This window comes from Condylura cristata, unplaced genomic scaffold (genome assembly GCF_000260355.1).
Source record: "Condylura cristata isolate star-nosed mole 26May11 unplaced genomic scaffold, ConCri1.0 scaffold00004, whole genome shotgun sequence".
Lineage (NCBI taxonomy): Eukaryota > Metazoa > Chordata > Mammalia > Eulipotyphla > Talpidae > Condylura > Condylura cristata.
This window is the reverse complement of record NW_004567105.1, coordinates 4,452,363-4,458,150: the sequence shown is the minus strand read 5'-3', so window position 1 is coordinate 4,458,150 and position 5,788 is coordinate 4,452,363. Positions and strand designations below refer to the sequence as shown.

At 66.6% G+C, this 5,788-nt stretch overlaps 1 protein-coding gene across 3 annotated transcripts in view; it reads left to right on the top strand.

Moving 5' to 3' along the window:
- The window catches only part of POLR2F (polymerase (RNA) II (DNA directed) polypeptide F), a 60,863-nt gene that overhangs the window by 18,688 nt on the left and 36,387 nt on the right, over positions 1-5,788 (top strand). For all 3 annotated transcript variants that reach the window (XR_001146282.1, XR_001146281.1, XR_001146283.1), the window contains exon 1: positions 7-1,403. The gene's annotated coding sequence lies outside the window, so the exon portion shown is untranslated. Of the gene's footprint in view, positions 1,404-5,788 lie in introns of those variants that run through there.

Here is a 5,788-nt window from a genome sequence, read left to right as displayed (position 1 = left end):
GGTCTGGGCTGAGGTGGGGAGGTGGAGGAGTGGGCTATCAGGCCGCCCCTGCGTCCAGGGCTGTAGGTGGGCAGGATGCAACCTGTTGCTTGGAGGAGCTCTGCGCCCAGTTGGGACCCCCAGGCTCTGCCTCCAGTGGCAATGGCTTGGAGGCGGGAGAAGGCCGGCAAGGCCCTGCTGGGGCCAGGGCAGCTGGGCGGCTTGGCCGGCTTGGCCGGGCAGCTCGTGGAGCGCCCACTGTGCAGGCCACTGCTCCCTCCAGGCTGGCTTTCCTGCCTCAGCCTACCTGGCAGTGGGAAGCGGCAGCCTTGCACCTGTGAGGTGGGGGCCGGCCACCCTGCCGGTGCAGAAGGCCCACCCCTTCCCCCTGGACATCCAGCACAGGGGACGGGGGCTGGCTCAGGGTGGGCAGGAGGCTGGGTGCGAGTGACAGGGCTGGGGTTCGCTCAGGTAGGCGTCCCGTGGCGTCCTTCCTGGCTGGGCTCAAGCCCTGGGGGGGCCTTGGAGTCTGTGCGCACAGAGGGTGGGGACTTGCGCTGCTTCCTCCTCGCCACTTCTCCCCCAGCCCCCGCCTGGCTGGGCGGTGCCTCCCCTTTCCTGCCCAGCCCACTCTGCGGGACTCCTCTGGCCTCTTTCCTGGGTCTGGCCTCCAAGGACCCCAGTGGCCCTCTCGCTCCTTCCTGGGTGGGAGTGGAGGCAGAGGTGGGAGTGGGCACGGGGGGACGAGACCAGCGGGCCGCGTCTCGGGGGTCACCCTGGACGGTTCCGCGCCTCCCCGTGCGGCAAGGCCTCAGGCCCGCCCCGGGCATTCTGTCTGCAGGGAGGCTGGGCAGGGGTCTGGGGCCATGCCTCTCTTTGGGAGAGGCCACGGGAGTGGGGGGGGGGGACCGACACAATGAGGTAGTCACACGGGGCGCAGGCATGTTGGGGGTGGGGGGAGCCGACACTGGAACACACACACACACATGCTCGCACACACAACCGGCCAGACAATCGGGCCAGTGTGTCCGGGGCCTCGGAGCCCAGTGAATTAGGAGTTTGATAAGGGTTTTCTCTTTCTCTCACTTGCCGGCCTCGGACAATCCCCCCCAGTTTTCCTCGACGCCACCCCCGGCGCTGCCAACCCTCCTCCCCCCGCCTCCCTTCTCTTCCCTGTGCCCAGACTCTTGTTCGGGGCCTTGAAACAGTGAGCTGTCTTTGTTCGAAATACAGGTGAACGGCAATCATGTGATTAACACACACACACATAAAAAGCTTTTTAACAGCGCCCGCCCGGCCTCAGAACCGCCCAGAGAGGAGCCGCCCTGGATGGACAGAGGGACGAGGGACGCGCATCCAGCCGTCTCCGACACCCGCAGCTGCCCGCCCGCCCGTGCCCGCCTGCCCGGCATCTCTCGATCCCGGTGGGTCCCCACTCGTCCTTCCCCTCTGGTTCCTCCTCCCCGAGGGAAGGGCCTCTCTGCGCCCCGCGGTGTCTGGGGTCAGGCCTTCCACCCCCTGGGTGGGGTGGGGTGGGGTGGCGGAGGGGGCACAGATAGGGAGCGGCGTGGGGTCCCACGACCACTCCCCGCTCGCCTCCCTGCCCCTGCTGGCCCAGCGTGCCAGCGTGGGGGTGGGGGTGGCAGTGGGCTGCTGCGTGAAGCCACGACGCACAGAGGGGGCCTTTCTCTTCCCCTCCCTCTGTCGCTGCTTCCTCCCTCCTGTCTCCTCAGCGCAGTGCTGGGGCTTTCTGCTGAGAGGTGCTGGATGGGGCAGGTGGTCCTCAGGGGTGCTGAGAGGGCTGGGGGGTGGGGCCCTGCTGTGAACACACGCCCCCTGCCCACCACACTGCAACTGAAACTTCCATCCCACCCCAGGCCCTGGGGCCCAGTTCCCCAGCAGGGGAGGTGAAGGCCCATATTCATCCCTGGAGACCAGGGTTTTGGAGAGGGGAGGGGGCAGGCACCAGGCCCCCACCTTGGGAGGACAGCCAGGGGCCAGCACCACCGCCTGTTCCCTTCCCTGCCCAGGTCAGAGGGGCCCCCCTCCCCCCCATTCCTGCCCCTTCCCTGAGGAGGGTGGTGGCCCCCTCACCATACCCCCAACCTGGCCTGGCCTCACGAGGTGTGGTGACCGGTGGGTCCTGTGGCCTGTCCTCTCCCCAGCAGAGAGGGGCCCCAAGTGCGGCTAACGGCGGGGGCTGGCTTCCGGCCAGGGCGGTGTGGCCTGCGGGATGCAGGGCTTCCCTGAGTCCCACCGGGTTCACTTAAGGCCGGTCCCAGATTTACTCAGGATGGGTCCCCGAGAGGAAAGCAAACGAAATTCTGTCCAGCAAGTGTAAAGGGGACTGTGGTGACCGTCCAGGGGCTTGTGGTGACCGTCCTGGCAGAGCTGCTGTGGGTCAGCGTCACCCTTAACCCCTCAGCGCCCGGAGAGTTCTTGGGGCTGGCCCTGAGGGTGGAAGGCTCCCCTGCGACCCAAGCCCGCCTGTCACCTGGGCCACAGCCGCCCTCCTCCTGCCTCTCGGGCGCTGCTGCTCAGGAGAGCCTCTGCTCTAGCCTCAGTTTCCCGAGAGCGGCAGGAGACTCTCGCTTGACTCCCTCGAGGCCAGGGCCAGGGGTCGATGGGGGTGCAGGAAGGTTCATGGAGGGGCCTGGGTGGTCCGGGCTGGCTCCCGGCTCCTTCCCTGCAGCCTGCGCCCCTCACACCTCCCTGTGGTAGTGCCAGCAGCGGCCTGCACAGTGCTGGAGCTGGGTGCGCCCAGAATCCCATCCTGCAGTCTGGGGGCCGAGGCCCTGCGTTCCAGACAAGCCCCCAGACCCTTGGTTCCGAGCAGGTGGAGCTACGACGAAGGCCACCACAGACTGGCCGGGCCCGAGCTCCTGGGCCTGGGGTCCAGGCACGTTCTCTGGGGCCCTCGCTCTCCTTCTTTGGGCTTCCTGGCACCTCTGAGCCCAGCAGGCCCCACATTCTCCAGGGAGAGGGGGGTGGGGCTCTGAACCCCAGAACTGGAGCACGACATTGCACTGGGCAGGCAGGGAGTTTGGGGGTGTGGCAGGGGAGTGGCTGTGCACGGGAGAGGGGCAGGGCTGGGGGGTGGGCCAGGGTCAGGGAGACAGAAGCTTTGTTTGGTTGAGTTTGTGGGGGTGTCCTGGCCCTTCCTCCTCTGGACCGGGCTGTCCTCTCGGGTGGGGGTGGGCGTGCCGTGGGGCGAGCACTGGGCTGGCAGCCAGGAGACTGCCCCGCGTCTCCAGGTGGCGGGGCGAGTGACAGCAGGGACGCCCAGGAGCCGGGTTTTGCGGGGTGGGTGAGGCGTCCCTGCGCTGTCCACCCCCACGTCTGTCTGAGTGGACGGAGACCCAGGTCGCAAGCCCAGGTCGCAAGCCCAGGGTGCATAGTAGGTGCTCAGTAAGTCCGAGGAAATGATTTCGGAACTGGGTGGCGGGAGGGGCTCCCCCTTGGGGCAGCCTCGAGAAACCCGCCTGTTGAATCCCAGTTAGTGGGTGACTCACCTCTCCCGCCTGCGCCCCCAGAGCCTCGGGGCTCTGAGCGAGGCCTGGCCCTGGGCTCCTTTCCCTGCGCCCTTCCCATGACCTATGAGTAGGTGCTGTTATTATTCTCCAGCCAGGAGGGACACTGAGGCAGGGAGCGGGTCCCCATGGGCCGGGAGCACCCAGGGGTGGTGGGAGGTGTGGCCCCCGCAGGCCTGTGGACTTGCTGGCACCCCTAGTCCCGGTGCTCCTGGGCGCCTGGGCCACGAGTCTGCTGTTACTCTCCCAGGAGAGAGCGCTGGGGCTCCCCGCCCCTCCCCTCCTAGCCTGGGTCTCAACCGAGGCTCTCACTGGGCCGCCCATGCCTCCTCTGGCTCTTAGCCTCTCCCGAGCTGCATGGCCTCAGAGTCTCCCTGCGTGGACTTGCTTCAGAGGCCCGAGGAGGAAGGCTGGGGAGAGGGCCGGGCAGGGGAGGCCGTGTGCCGGGCAGGCGGCCTGTGGGCAGCTCTCTCCTCCCTGTGCCGCCGTTTTTGGTCCAAGCCGAGGGTCTCGGCCTGTGGCCAGGGAGGCAGCCCCTCCTCCCTGCCCCCTCTCTCCGGGAACAAGGAAGCCGGGCCAGGGCCCAGCCTTGCCCGGGGCAGCCTGGCCTCGGCCCTCTTCCTAGATGCCCTCCAAGAAGGAGGCTGCGCTTCCCTGGCATCTGGACCCAGCTGCCTTCCTGGGCCTGCCCTGGAGCGCTCGAGCTGCCTGCGTGGGCTTTGTGAGGTGTCCTGTGCAGACCTGGGCGAGGAGCAGGCGGGGTGATGGAGACCAGGCCCTGGCCCAGCGCAGGCCCTCCCCGACGGGGACTCAGTCGAGGCCCAGCCGAGCTTCCTCTGAGGGCGTTTCCAGAGTCCACAGCTCGTGGCTGCTTCTGGACAGGAGGCTGAGCCCTGGCCGGCGTTCCCAAGGTACCGCCCTGGGACCTTGACGGCTATTTCTGGGCTTGCGGGCAAGTCCATCGGGCGACCTCCGTCCCGCGGCTTCTTCATGGAGATGCGGGCCCGTGTGACACTCTCCAGATAGAAACGGCTCTGGCCTCAGAGTCTGATCCTCCCCATGTCCTCCCTCCTCCGGCTCTGTCCCCTCCTCCCCTCCTCTTTCTTGTCCTCGCCCCTCCCCCTCCTGCTTCTCTGCCTTCTGCCCCTCCTCCTCCCTCCTCTCCTCTTCCTCCTCTTCCCTCTCCTGCTCTTCTCCTGATTCTTTTCTTGACTCTGATCCTTTCTGTCCCCCATCTTCCTTCCCAAGAGCCAAGGAAGGAGGTAGGGTGCTCCCGTCAGGAGCACCTTAGGCTCTGTTCTCAATTGCTTGGCCGCTCGCAATCCCGGCACAGAGCCCCACACCCCCGGGCCTGCCCCTGACCTAGTGAACCATGGCCTGTCCATGCGCCCAGCCCCCCGCAGGACCCTGTCCGTGATGGTCTGTGCAGCGAGCTGGTCTTCCTGCCCCCCCGAAACGTGTAAGAGCACGAAGGACTTGCCGTGGGGAGCACGTGCAGGCCGCACGGGGTGCACCCTGGCTCCCCACTTACTAGCCGTGTGTCCTGGTGGGTGATTGAAACCTCTGAGGCGCTGTCCTCCCAGGTTGGGGGGGGACTGAGCCCGATATGTGTGTGACTGCTCGGGGAGTGCCTGGTGCCTTGGGGCTCCCCCAAGGGTGTCTGTGCTTGGCCTTGGGTTTGCCAGGAGTATCTGCTTCCTGCCCCCCAAGTCCTTATGCCCCTGGACCCCCACTCTAGCAGACTGGCTTCCTCTGTCAGTGACTAGTGCTTACAGTGGGTTTTGGATTTTTTTTCAAGATTTACTTTTGTTTATTCATGCATACAAGAACTGGGGTGCAGGCCAGAGGTGCGGGGGGCAGTGAGAAGATTCACCAGAGACAGAGCGGGAAGCAGAACAGACAGATGGACTGAAATCCACTGCTGAGGGGAGCAGCTGGGAGACAGGAGCGGTCAGCTGCGCCCTGGGGGTCCCTCCCGGGCCGGGGATGGAACTTGAGCTGCAGCGGCTGCCCAGCGCTGAGACTCACCCCCGCGCCACCAGGGAGGCCCCTGTTTTTGTGGAATCGGCCACTACTGTGTACAAGTCCCGTGTCCTTGTCCGGTCGTCCCTGTCACCTGACTTGCTGGGACGCCTTCGCAGCAACGGGCCATCATTCCTCCCGGCTGGTGAGCCTTGCTGGGGTGTCTTAGCACCTCACCTGTCCCAGGACCGTCCTCGGATGTTCTCTGTGGGGCCCCGGAGACCTGCAGGCAGGGAGCAGGGGCAGGGCCCTCGCCC